The sequence below is a fragment of the Hetaerina americana genome, unplaced genomic scaffold (genome assembly GCF_022747635.1).
Source record: "Hetaerina americana unplaced genomic scaffold, ioHetAmer1.1.p SCAF_232, whole genome shotgun sequence".
Classification (NCBI taxonomy): Eukaryota; Metazoa; Arthropoda; class Insecta; order Odonata; family Calopterygidae; genus Hetaerina; species Hetaerina americana.
Window position 1 is genome coordinate 92152 of NW_027286800.1, and position 13267 is coordinate 105418.

The 13267-nt window shown below is 39.4% G+C and overlaps 1 non-coding gene across 1 annotated transcript; it reads right to left on the reverse strand.

The window, feature by feature from the left end:
* Positions 1–668: 668 nt before the first annotated feature.
* Positions 669–787, reverse strand: LOC139689452 (5S ribosomal RNA). Its single transcript, XR_011701330.1, has one exon. It is a non-coding gene; the product is annotated as a 5S ribosomal RNA (ribosomal RNA).
* Positions 788–13267: the final 12480 nt, after the last annotated feature.

Consider the following 13267-nt stretch of genomic DNA (forward strand, 5'->3'; position numbering starts at 1 on the left):
TCATTTTATGTTGAGATACATTCTCTTAAACATGTGTTATCAAATGATTAACTAGCCACGCAATAAATATTCACGTTAAAATTGCAACTAGGATCTCAGGTTCCAAAGCAAGCATAACAATAGAATATCATTGAAGTAACTATGTATTTGCAATTCCGCCAATGCACTATATATTTTAGGAAGAATGTTTTATTTTGAAAATTAGAAGTAAATATTCGCTCCATGTATATATATAAATGGAGCGAATATTTACAGATATATATATATTTCGGGCTTTAAAAATGAACGTGGTTTATAAAGGTAAAGAAGAAAAACTTTGAAAGTAGATAAAGTTGATAATTTTCTTTGTGTGTGTGATATGTGTATGCTCGTATATGCTTGTGTGTGTATATATATATATATATATATATATATATATATATATATATATATAAATAAATAAATAAATAAATAAATATACATATATATATATATGTCCGGTGTTCGTCTTTTTTACGTCTTCCTATCCCTTTTCCTTATATTTATTTTTATGCGAATGAATATATATAGTATACTTTTATATGTATGCATATATATGTATATATACCTTCTTATTTCTCGAAGAAAGAAAATGGCTTGTAGAAAGTTTTATTTGAACAGAAATTTTGGGACAGTACCTTATAATTGAAAGCCAACGGCACCCGGTGTTCCCAGGCGGTCACCCATCCAAGTACTATCCGGGCCCGATGCTGCTTAACTTCGGTGATCGGACGAGAACCGGTGTATTCAGCGTGGTATGGCCGTTGGCAAATGATTACTTAGGGGATGATCAGTTTGGGTTTAGGAAGGGGACAGGTACGCCTGATGCCATTGCAGTAATGAGATTATTAATCGAGAGGAATATAGAACACAACCAGGAGGTATTTGCCTGTTTCGTAGATTTCGAAAAAGCGTTTGATAGGGTGAATTGGGAAAAACTAATGAGTATATTGCAGAAAATAGGAATAGATTGGAGGGAAAGGAGGCTAATCCGCAACCTGTACATGTCTCAGACTGCTCAGGTGCGGGTGGGAAACGGGGAGTCAGGATGGGCAGTGTTAGGAAGGGGTGTGAGGCAGGGTTGCCCATTATCACCGTTGCTGTTCAACCTGTATGCAGAGGAAATGATTAAAGAGGCATGGGAAGAACTCGAGGTAGGAATGAAAGTGGGCGGGGAATTCGTAAAATCAGTTAGGTTTGCTGATGATCAAGCCTTAGTTTGTCAGTCAGCCAAGGGGCTGCAAGCATTGCTGAGTGAATTGGAAATTCAGTGCGACAGGTATGGGATGAGAATCAATATTAATAAAACAAAGGTTATGCGATTTTCTAGAAAGAAAAAGGCCAAGCTTAACATTAAAATAGGAGGGCAAAAACTAGAGCAGGTAGAGCAGTTTACGTATCTCGGTAGTGTTTTGGACCAACACGGTCAAAGTAGTAGGGACGTAAGGAGAAGAATTGCGCTAGGCAAAGAGGCTTTCACAAGGAGGAGGGAGTTGATGACGGGGACTTTGAGTAAGGATGTTAAGAAAAGACTCGTAAAAACTTTGATATGGAGCGTAGCTATGTACGGTGCGGAAACGTGGTCATTGAAGCAGGAGGATAGACGTAGATTGGAGGCTTTTGAAATGTGGGTGTGGAGAAGAATGGAGAAGGTGAAATGGACAGAGAAGAAAACAAATGAGGAAGTACTTGGTATGGTGGGAGAGGAGAGGGGTTTGTTGGGAGAAATCCTGTGGAGGCAGGAAAAGTGGATGAAGGGGGTATTGACCGGCAGTGGGATGTTGAAGACTGTGATAGAGGGTAGAATGTTGGGCAAAAGAGGAAAGGGAAGGAACAGGATAGGGATGTTGGACGGGATGAAGGGAGGAAGAAAGTACTCAGAGATGAAGAGGGACCTGATATAGAGTAGGATGATGGATTTTGTGTTTTGTTAGGAGTAATAAAATATTTGTTTGGTAGTTGTGTCCATCCAAAAACCTACCTTAACCGGTAGATTACCTTAATAATAATACCTTATAATGAGAACTTTAAGTATTGAGAAGTTACACTAGAAACATCTCATTAACGCAAAAGTCTACCTCTTACTCGACATAAAACGCCTATTTCAGGCATTTTACCTGAGATATTTACATTCCAGTCGTTTGATTCTTTTTCATCATGGACATGGCAAAAATTCTTCCTGGGAATAAAATAACCTGAGCAAATGACTCCATAAAATCCTTTTCCTTTTTTCACAGCTGAATTGAGGAGCAATGACTCTCACTCCCACTTTATTTTTTCGTATTTCCACTGCAAATTTGTAAACGACATAGCATATACACTACTTTGCCATCGAAAGTGTAATAGCTTAAAATACGTTTTATTTACAACCTCTCGCTGTGAAAAGTGTCAAACGCGTGTCCAAGTCACTTCTCAAATACGTGGCCTTCACCTGAAAATTATCCTTGCCTGTCTCATGATTTTTTCCATGTTACAAACATGCCAATGCCTAATATGCATAATCATTGTGATAGCAATAATTGCGAATGTTGATTTTTGATAGACGAGGGTAGAGTGCACCCCGAACTAAGCTCTAAGGCGCTTGAAATACCCTGATTAATTTCATTTCCCTTTTCCTCTGTTTGATATCCCACTAACTTCAGTCAAATAGAATATTGAGCCACTTGGAATTATTATGACGGTTGTCCAAAGGTTTAACCCAATGCTTGAATCCGAACTCGTCGCCGAACGCATATCCACTAAGTTGCCTACGCTACCATTAGGCCATTTCGCTGAAATGGGTATGTATATAAAGGAAAGTTAAATGGTGAGAAATTAATATTGTAAATAATACAATACCGATACCCTAAGTGCTTACATGCGAGATGCCCCTCAGTACGTTTGAATCTCTTTAGAATGAAATTTCAAAATCGTAATTACTGTCGGTGGTTAATATAAGCATTGAAAGTTTACAGGGATTATATATGTTCAGTGCTCAGCATTTAAGCAGCAGTGTGAGGATTAAAGGGTTGCAAGTTTCATTTTACTGGCGGCAAAGGTGTTAAGATCGTCAACAAAAGAATGAAGAAGAGATAGAATGGGAGAAGATCAGTTTGGATTCAAAAAGGGGTCGTTACGCGTGATACTATAACAATTATGGGACTAGTTGATGAGAGAATGCTGGGAAAGAGAGCTAGAAAGGGAAAATAATAGGTATTTTGGAAGGAATGACTGGGAGTAGAAATTGTGCTGAGTTAAGGAGTGAGTTTTTATGATATACAGGTATGGTATGGAATTTAATGACATTTGTGTCATGTTAGTTAGAACTTGGGTATACGGTAGTGTTTAGCGTCAGGGTCCATCGAAAACGTGCCCTAAGCTGTTAGACTACTCAACTGGTAGATTACTCAACATTTCATTAAGAATAGCATGCAATACAGGGTTCTTGCGGAAAATAAGTGTACTACTGACTCCTGGGCTGGGCGCGCCGCTCCAGGCGCGCCCAGCACCGCTCTGACGGGCTGCGATTGGAGGGGGGTATGTTGGCAAGCGACGCTGAAAAAGGCAGTCGGCTCTGAGCTGTGGTGTAGTGAGGAGCTCTGTTAACGCGAACCTCCACGCTCGACCCACGTCACGGAACGCGATGCCGAAGTTTTTGGAGCAGCGTTATTCCATCAAATTTGCGGTAAAGCTTGGGAAATCGTCTACCGAAACTGTCGGTATGATTAACCAGGCTTACGGGGAGTCAGCCATGTCCAGAAACATGATCTTTCGGTGGCACAAGATGTTCGTGGAGGGCAGAGAAGAGGTCGACGACGAGTCTTCGAGAGGTTCCCGATGATGCCTTCGCGGGAGCGTTCCAGGAATGGGAACGCTGCTGGAACAAGTGTATCGACTCACAAGGGTCCTATTTTGAGGAATATTAGATTAAGATATGTAAAAGTGTAATATTTTTTTTTCCTGAGCTCAGTAAACTTATTTTCCGGACGAACCCTGTATGACGTAAACCAGTCCGCCATAATTTTCACCGTCACCGAAATATCCTGCACTCATTTAATTCCTTTGAAAGTCGGTACAAGAGCTGTGCCAAGAGTCCCGGCAATACGACAATCACGGCTAACGACATTCCATTAAAGCGCAGGTCAATGAGCAGGTCTTTTATCCTTTGAAGTATGTAAGCATTTAGTCGGGATGTCGACTAATACATGGCAGGTTGTGCAACTTACCACATTGATGATACGTCACTTATTTTCCAATACCTTTGAGTTAGGGGGGAGCGGACCAGATTGGCGGCCCTAGAAATCAAGAGTTAGATGCAGATTTCCTACCGTGCGATTCTCGCTGCCAAAGCGTTAATTAAGTTATCATTGGTCGGACTCCCAGCTAATTGCTCTCCGAGTCGAAAAAGAGGATGCATTCTAATAATGCTGGGATAAAGAAAATCGACCATTGAATTGACTGTTTGCCTAGGTTATCCTACAAATATTGACGATTCAAACATTTATCCCTCACCGCATACTCGCGGCTTGCGACTAAAATTTAACGCCTGAAACAAAATATTAATTTTCACACATGGGATCTTTGATATACCTCCATCGAATTATTTCGGCCCTTGACCCGCATAGCATCCAGAATTACGTCGGAGCCGTCTTTCCGTGTTTTTCGAGTTTTTTCTCTCTATTTCAAAAGCAAATGTTTACAGGCTGCATGCCTCAAGCAACTCGGGATAGGAATCATATAAGGTGCGCTTGGGGTTTCTACGCCCGAGTTTGCAGCACCTTGACACTTCTCTTCCCCACTGGTCCCGTTAATCGTATCCTTGACACCAGTAACTACAAAAGAACTTCCTGCCGTGCGAAGCGTGTTTTCCAGGTCGCTGTCTTCGTTGTTTTTCCTTCTTTGATGCCAATGAACAATAAATTCAGCTCTAAGGATTTAACGGTAGTAGGCCCCGCGTTGAGCTTTACATTGGACGAGCTCCGCCACGGGTCTTTCCACTCGACAGCCCTATCATTACTAATTATGGGGGATCGTGGTTTTCTTCTATAGCCCCGATGCGTTAATGCGCAATTTTCTTCTATAGCACTGATACACCAAAACGTGATTAAATTCCATAGGACTGATGCGCCAATATGCCATTATCTTCTATATGAATGGTCCGCTAATACGTGGTTTTCTTCTGTGATCCTATATAACTATTATGAGTTTTTTTCTGTAACACTGGTACACTCATAGAAGATTTTTTTCTATCGCCCTGCTTCCTGTCACTGCTCTTGCGACCCAGCTTCAGCTGTGATTGGCGAAACATGAAATCGTGTAATGTTTGGTTCCCCATCGTGATATTTGAAAAATAATCTTGAAAATGACTATTTGTTATTCATCACTTTAATAAGGAGGATATCTGGTGCACTTTGTTGAGATCGGTGATCGTGGCCATTGTTTACGTTCGTGCAAGAAATGACAGCAATGACAGGGCATCAGTTGACCTATCTAATTCTCGAATTTCAAAATAACGATTATAAATGACGCTAATCCAATGACGTCAAATTTCAGTACACTGGATCTTGTCCGAAAAAACCATGCAAAAGTAATGAAAGGGGGCTTTTTTCAATGCTGCTTTGAAAAAACTCGTTATATTTTCTAAAGTGCTTTGTCAACGACCTTTGTCACAAGTTCTCATAATTTGCGAATATACTGAAATGTAATTTTTAATGGGGTCAAGGTTATCTTCATAGACTTGAGGTGTGTATGCGTATGTAGGCATGATTAACGCGTGGACGTTTGAGGCTGCAGCGAAGGGAAATCCTCTTTCAGGGTGGTGGTCTCGGTCTTCCAGAACTTTAATCTTCTAATTTATTATGTGCATGAGTACGTCTTGACTTTCGACTTGAGAACTTCGTTCAAATATGAGAAGATGTAAGCATGGATTATATTGCCCCGTCAAGAAATTATGAAAGTCTCCAGGTATGAATGAACCGTAAAGTAGTACTGCTCGGAAACTTGCTCTTTGAGGCCAGAGGATAAGCATTGATTAGCGGCCTTCGAAATGTGGGTGTATTAAGAAGAGTGAATAAAATGAAATCGGCTTAAAGGAACACAAATGATGAATGAAGGTCCATCAGTGCTGGGAAAGAGAGAGACTGCTTCAAGCTGTGGAAATAAAAATGATTGTCACATTGGATGTTTATCATGGTTTATTAAAGATGTTTCACGAGTGAAGGTAGACTGTGGACGGGCATACTGACTAAACATTGGTACTTTCCCAAACTTCACCTAAAATGACATTTCGATGCTTAGGAAACAATAATATTTTTAGCGCAAAAGTAGATTTTGATGTGTTTCCATGGGGTGTTATTTGGTACGAACTTGGAATTCCATATTGATAGCAGCAGGGGGTGACAAATACTGAAACGGGAATGTATGGGAATTAGCATTAATGCAAGTCACAAAGCCCTTTACCGAATTGATTGGAGCGAGTTTTTCACGTTTTAGTGAATTTCAGCCACCCAGTACGGATGATGACGCAAGGGAGAGTAAACGAGTTCAAGCGATATCGATCGCCAACACTGCTTCGCAACAAATCTGAAAGTTCCTCGTCTAGAAAAATGCGTGGATTAGACGCTTTCTGGGTTTGCAAACTGGAGCTCATCCGGAGATGGGAATCTTTCTCCGTTCAAGCCACCACCTCTGTATAAGTAAAGTCTCAAGGAGTACTACTTTCCGAACTTTGTCACTAGATTAAGGACAGTGAGTTCAACGGGTTAGGTCATGGTTGAAGCGATCTTTATTCAGTCAGTGTCGCTCCGCCAGATAGATAACCCCCACACACGTCCTCCGTCTTTTCTCCCCTCGTAACAGCTCCGAAGAGCTGTTACGAGGGGAGAAAAGGAGATAAGGAGCTCTGGAGTTCTTTACCGGGTTATCTCGGGACGGGCTTTATCTGTTCGGTTAAAATGTGGAGTGCTTTGACTTCTTGCGAGACAAGCCAGAAGTGAAATTACTAAGAGCTAAGAAGTTTTTTCCTTCACCCCCCACCCCCCAAGCACGTCCTGAAGCATATTTCATCATTCCCCGTAATGGTAAAACTTCGAATAACGCACGGTTGTTTCTATCTTCTGATATTATAACATTCAATGATATATGTTATTCTAATTTCCCATTACACCGTCAAATACAACCCAAGTTTGGTGACAGAGATTACTTAAAGTATTGAACATTGGATACTCATTATTTGTTAATAATCAGGCGAATACTTAGTAGTAGTAGAATTTAGGGGAGGCGACTGACAGCTATGGTCATTTGCGTCATTAGGGATGGACAGGAAAGGATGAAGGGTGGAGAGAAATCCGGTGTCGGCATTAGCCTACTCATAACGAAAGGCGTCATGGGGTCCGCAGCTTAACGTCCCATCCGACGGACGGCGTACTTACTCCACAAGTGCCCTCCACTGAGCACCCCAAGGGATCGAGATACCACTGAAAAATATTCGACGCCACCAGGATTCGAACCCGGTCCCTCTGGGTGGGAAGCCGGTACGATTTCGTAGTCGCACTATCTCGATTCCTGCGAATACTTAAACCCTGTACATGCCTAAATATATTCCATTCTATTTGATTTCCTGAAAGCCATCGCTAGGGTGAGTGGCAGGGACACAACAGGCATATAACATCAAATTTTTTTCTTAATTTTTAGTTATTATGTATTTCTGTAAAATATTTCAAATAAGGGAGGTCATGACAATTACAGTTAAATGGACTACGGAATCCAAGCGAGATACACATCTTTACGCATACAAGAGGAGCTCTGGGTAACAAGAAAGATTATAACTAAAGCTAAGATGATAGTAGGTCGGGAGCCTTGAAACTTAGTTCCTAGCCATCATTCGTTACGAAATATTCTTAAATAATTTCCTCACATTTAGACTCCCATCCCCTCCCATCACGCCCATGTCCAATCATTAGGTATATTTTGCCGAACGGACTTACTTTTATATGCATACATTTCAATATGATTTGATTATTTCATTTTTTTAAACTTTCCCTTTGAACACTGACGCAGTACCTAATCTTAAGGATTTTGTTTGGCAATAGAGGATAATGATTTTTACCGCGATGATTTGTGGTAAAAATCATTTTTCGGTGTCCGGCCGGTCGGTGGGTCATCGCCCGTTATTTCTTGCTGTGTTTGCTTTGAATCTTCTCACACGATCGAAGTTTTCACCGAATTTCGTTCGAGAAATCGTGGGGCAAGAAGGCGAAAATGTAAATCACGCCATACTGTGGGTCACGCTCAACATCGCTCGACTTGGATATCTAGGTTCTTGTTCAGGAATCCTTCCAAAATTTCCTCAATGTATAAATCTTATTGAATGGATTCAACCAATCAGAATACGCGTTTCTGGATGGCCAGCGTTGTGCAACTGTTGGTGAGCACCAGAGAAGAACCGATTGGTACTGCCATTGCATAACTTCCTCGCGTCACTGAATATGTTCAATCATTTTTTCTTTTATTTGTGTTCAGACATGTCAACAAAAAACAATTCATTCGGTTGGTTGTAAGTTACTGTTGTTGCCGAATCACATTTCAAGTGTTGGGAGTCGTATCTCACGTTGCACATGAGTGTCAGGTATTATATACATTTTACTCTTACTGCATTGCCAAATAGACCAATCATATATATTTTGACATATAAATACAATATTAGGCACGAAATATTATATGATCGGCCTGCGGTAGAAAAACATAACTAATATCACATTCAATAAAGCAACTAATTGCGTAATTATAATATATTAATGATTAAATGTTACCGAACGCCATCATAATTACGTTGTGCATGCAATTATATATGAATGGATAAGGAATATCGAAGGCTAGCATTGAATTGCATAGTATTCCTTGTTTAAAATATCATACTTTTCCATTAATTGTTATTGAGCACATGTTAAGCTTACATAATAAAATATATAGACAGTTTAAAGGACTACAAATTTAAAGAAACAAAAATTGAAAAGAAATAAAACATTCAATTAACTCCTGGTCCTGCTAAGCCCAGCAATCATATGCATTATGGCTTGACCGCAGTTGTCACAAGGCCAAGAACATACTATGTTTGTTATAAAATTTAAGTATGTTATAAAATTTTGTTTTAAGCTTCGAATTATTATTCCTTGATGGTAGTTACCATCAAGGGTTTTCATGTCTTGTATTTTATAATTATCATTGAAATATTTCACATTAAAATGGCAAAACCATACAGTCTTTCAACAGGCAGAATAGTGAATTATTGAAAGATATCTCTTCCATCTTGTTCTTTTTTGTATTTATTGATTTAACTTCTAAAATATCACGTAAGATTTTTCTCCTCTCATTCTTTGATATGTTGGTTTTTGTTGAACCATACGGTTATATACGAGCCATATCTTCAAATACTTTCAACCAACGGCAATTACACTACCTTCATCATATTATAACTTACAAAACTATGCATGTAGTGAATTTGATAAAGGATGTAAATTAATTTATTATTCATTTTAACGTTATGCTCACCAAAGTAATATTCTCACCAAGAATTGTCATTTTGGGTTCATTATTACATCTCGTTGTTTCTTCTGTCCAACTCACTGTGCCGTGCGAATCGGGTTTTTCCGAAGTACGCCTTCCTCTGATGTTCACCTTTTAAATTCAACATCAGTTTTGAAACTTTCCTAGAAAGTGTACCGACTGTGTCGAAAGCTTAAAAATATGAGGTGAAAATTCGTATTTAAAGAATAAATTTCTATTCTTTCTGGTCGGGGTTCATTATGTCCAATTGCAATATCAATAGGAACTGAGTGTGATTAGAAAACATGTTTGGTTATCGACGGGGTATCCAATGAGTTGGATTAGCATTTTCTTCGTATACGTTTTCTTCAATGCGAAGTCCAGGTGGTGGCACGAAATCTAAAGCTCAGTTTTCAGCACCTGGCGGCTAAACAAAGGACACCATTGAGATGGCAGTTTTCTCATACAATGTCGTTCCTTTTATGTTTTATTTATTTACCGATTGGCAATTAATTTCACGTCTGAGTAGACACTTTCTTGTCTGTCCATCGTAGAGCCAGACTCCTTGAAGGAAGAGCGAATGGCCGACAGATTCGAAAAACCGTCTGAAATATCATTTCGAAACTCTAACAAAAGAAAACACGGTTATAAACTGAAACTGAAGTTTGGTTTGATAGGTGAGGATATAGCTTAGCACTTAGCCCAACGGCATATGAAATTCAGACATGAGGACAGGGATCTGATATCCAACATATCATATAGTTTGGACGAGTCACCCGGAATCGAACCCGGGCCGAATCCAGTCAGTATCCCAGCGGTCTACCCACTAGGCTACCATGCCCCTCTTTCGAAGTCCAAGTAAATGACAAAAATACTGCGAAATTAAGTTTAAGATAACTTTTATTTTATTATTTGGGATATTTTCTGAGTGTTTTTGGTAACAATAGAAGAAATATGAGTGGGAGAAATGATGTGGGTTGTGAGAGAATGTTCATTAGATGAATCTGTAACTGGCACTTATGAAAGACGTGTGCTGTGTGGTTGATCGTGTTGAGAGGATAGATGAGAGCCGAGTCACCATACATATATTAGAGAGAAGAGTTGTTGGCTTTGGAGAGGAAGGAGGCAGACAGAGATGGTCATGAATGATGAATGTGGTCGAGGAGCCACTCTAAATGAAGAATATTCTCTCGGTATGCAAAGTGCATGTGCGAAGCAATATAATGAACGGAGGAAAAAAGGTGAGAAGCGCAAGATTGTTCGCATTGACCCTCGACCTATTTGCATCAATTGAGAAGGCAGTAGGGTCACCATCACGGGTTATCATTCCGAGGATTGGTTTGTATCAGCTCGCCAGTTCCCTGCCAATCTCTTCATTTTCTCATGACACTTGGACCGACATTTTCTATCGCTTGCTTTTTATATATCATCGTTGGCCTTCGTTGGCATCGTAATATACGCCTCTATGTTCTATTCAGTTGTGTCCTTCAGTAAGCTATCGGGCCTCAGGATATGTCTAATCGATTTCCCTCTTCTCTTTGTAGGTACTCTTCACTCACTCTAGCACTCTAGGAAGCGTTTCTTTATTTGCCATTCTATCTACTCATTTTATTTCCAGCATTTTTCTGTGACACCACATTTCTATTTCATCTAACCTTTTTTAATGCTCCTATGGTCCAGCTATTGCACCCGTAGAAAAAACTCCATTTATAATTTTTACTGAATTGCTTCCTTATTTCTTTGCTTTCACTAATCACCGTTAATAATTATATTGAAGCCTTCTGCGTCATTTCCACTACGTTTATAAAATCATAAAATGTAGTATAAGTAAGTACAAAAAAGAGCAGTATGAAGGTGACATGCAGGGACGAAAGAAGACTAATTAAGAATACTATTCTCCATGAATATAAGGTTGAGAATTATTAATGGCTTATAATTACCCAAACCCAATATGAGGAGAGATGGAGAGCTGAAACTAATGATGGCGTCATCATATTGGGGAAGATAAAGTGCAATCCGAAAAATAACATGTAAAACGATTACCGCAGTATTTAAGGGAAGCAAGAAAAACTAGGAAAGAAAACTAGAAAGAGTACGCCGGAACTAGTGGAAAAACACTGCATCAAACTCACCAAACGATAAGTTTGAAGTAAGAGTAAGATATTTTCCGGGAGACCTCAAGCTATAAAGGAATTCTCCTTGAAGAAACATTTACCAACGGCAATTAACATTTACCTGGACATCATGAAACTGTCTATTACAACCCAGAACCCTTCGGCCAGCAGCAGGATGCTCTATTCACTAGGCCACTAGGCCATCTCTTTTCTAATTTTCATTTGTATGTATGATAATTCAATAGCACGTAATGAAATACATATAATATCCATCCAGTGACATAATTACATATATTTTGTATAAAATTCTAAATATTTTAAGGGAATATTTTTATATGTTTTCTTTGTCATTGAAGTTAACACAATTACAAATTACCGATTACATCTCTTGCATACATTGGAAATACGTCTATTTTGCAATGAAGATGGAAATTTATTATTAGCCCCATTTTACTACGGTAGGAGAGATCGACTAGATAAAGATCGTGAGGTTAAGTGTAGAAAAAATAGATTGAAGACGTAATTTTTCCCACGAACGATAAGGGATCATAATTATGTTTTCCGACCGTGTTAGGAAGGAAGGTGTTTTGGGCGAAGGGAAATCTGGTGGGTAATCACCCCCTGCCTCGCACCCCAGCAGTGGAATGCAGGGTGCTATGGCATAAAATAAAAGAATAATACAATAAAACTAAAAGCGCATACTGGTATACTTTCGAAGTCATCCTTTTATGTAATAAAGATAAAATAATTTTAAGATAACTTGAGCAGAAACAATTGAATTCATTTAATAAAATAACAATTTACGATACACTTATTCAGGAGCTGTCTTTGCGAGAAGTTATTTAATTGAGAGCACATCTGAATACTATCGTTTTATTTAAGACTGCTGTCCTACCCGGTTAATTTTAATTTCTTATAAAACTTGTTATTTTAAACAACGTTTAATTAATAGTTATATTTTTTAAATTTTATTTTCTCAAATTTGCAATATCCATTTCAAATTAGTTTTTCACAAGTTAGCCTTGTAGATTACTGCAAAAAAAAAGCCATACCCAGGAAGCAGCGTAAGTCTTTCGAACACTCTTTGTTTGGGCGAAAACACACACCCATTAAAATTGCTACTGACAGGTCCTTGAGAATTTAATGGCAAGTCAGCATTCGGTTGTTTTACCTCCATTTCCTAGGTCTCTGTGAGGTGGCGGCCATTTCCATTTCATCACCCCCAAGCGAACCTTGAATAATCACGAGCTGGTGCATTCACGAGACCCACCTCTCCACCATTCAACATTTCCGCGTGGCATGGACGGAGGAGTAATTAATTTGAGATTCATTCGGGCACACGGCATGAAAACACTTTTGCAATAGGTACCTCGAGTGCACAAACTGCCTGTCTCCACTCCGGCGTTCATGCGATGATTGAGCGCTCTGCAGGTTCAGGGATAGCCACGCGGTTTACGCAATGTCCCCACCGTGTTAAACGAGGAGGAGTGAACGGGGAAATTCGACTGAAAATTGAACTTCTGACAACCAAGTGAACTGCGATGGATTACGGTTCCAAAGTCGAATGCATTCTAGAGAGCTGGATGGATCTTAATTCTTCTTTATCTGTGTTT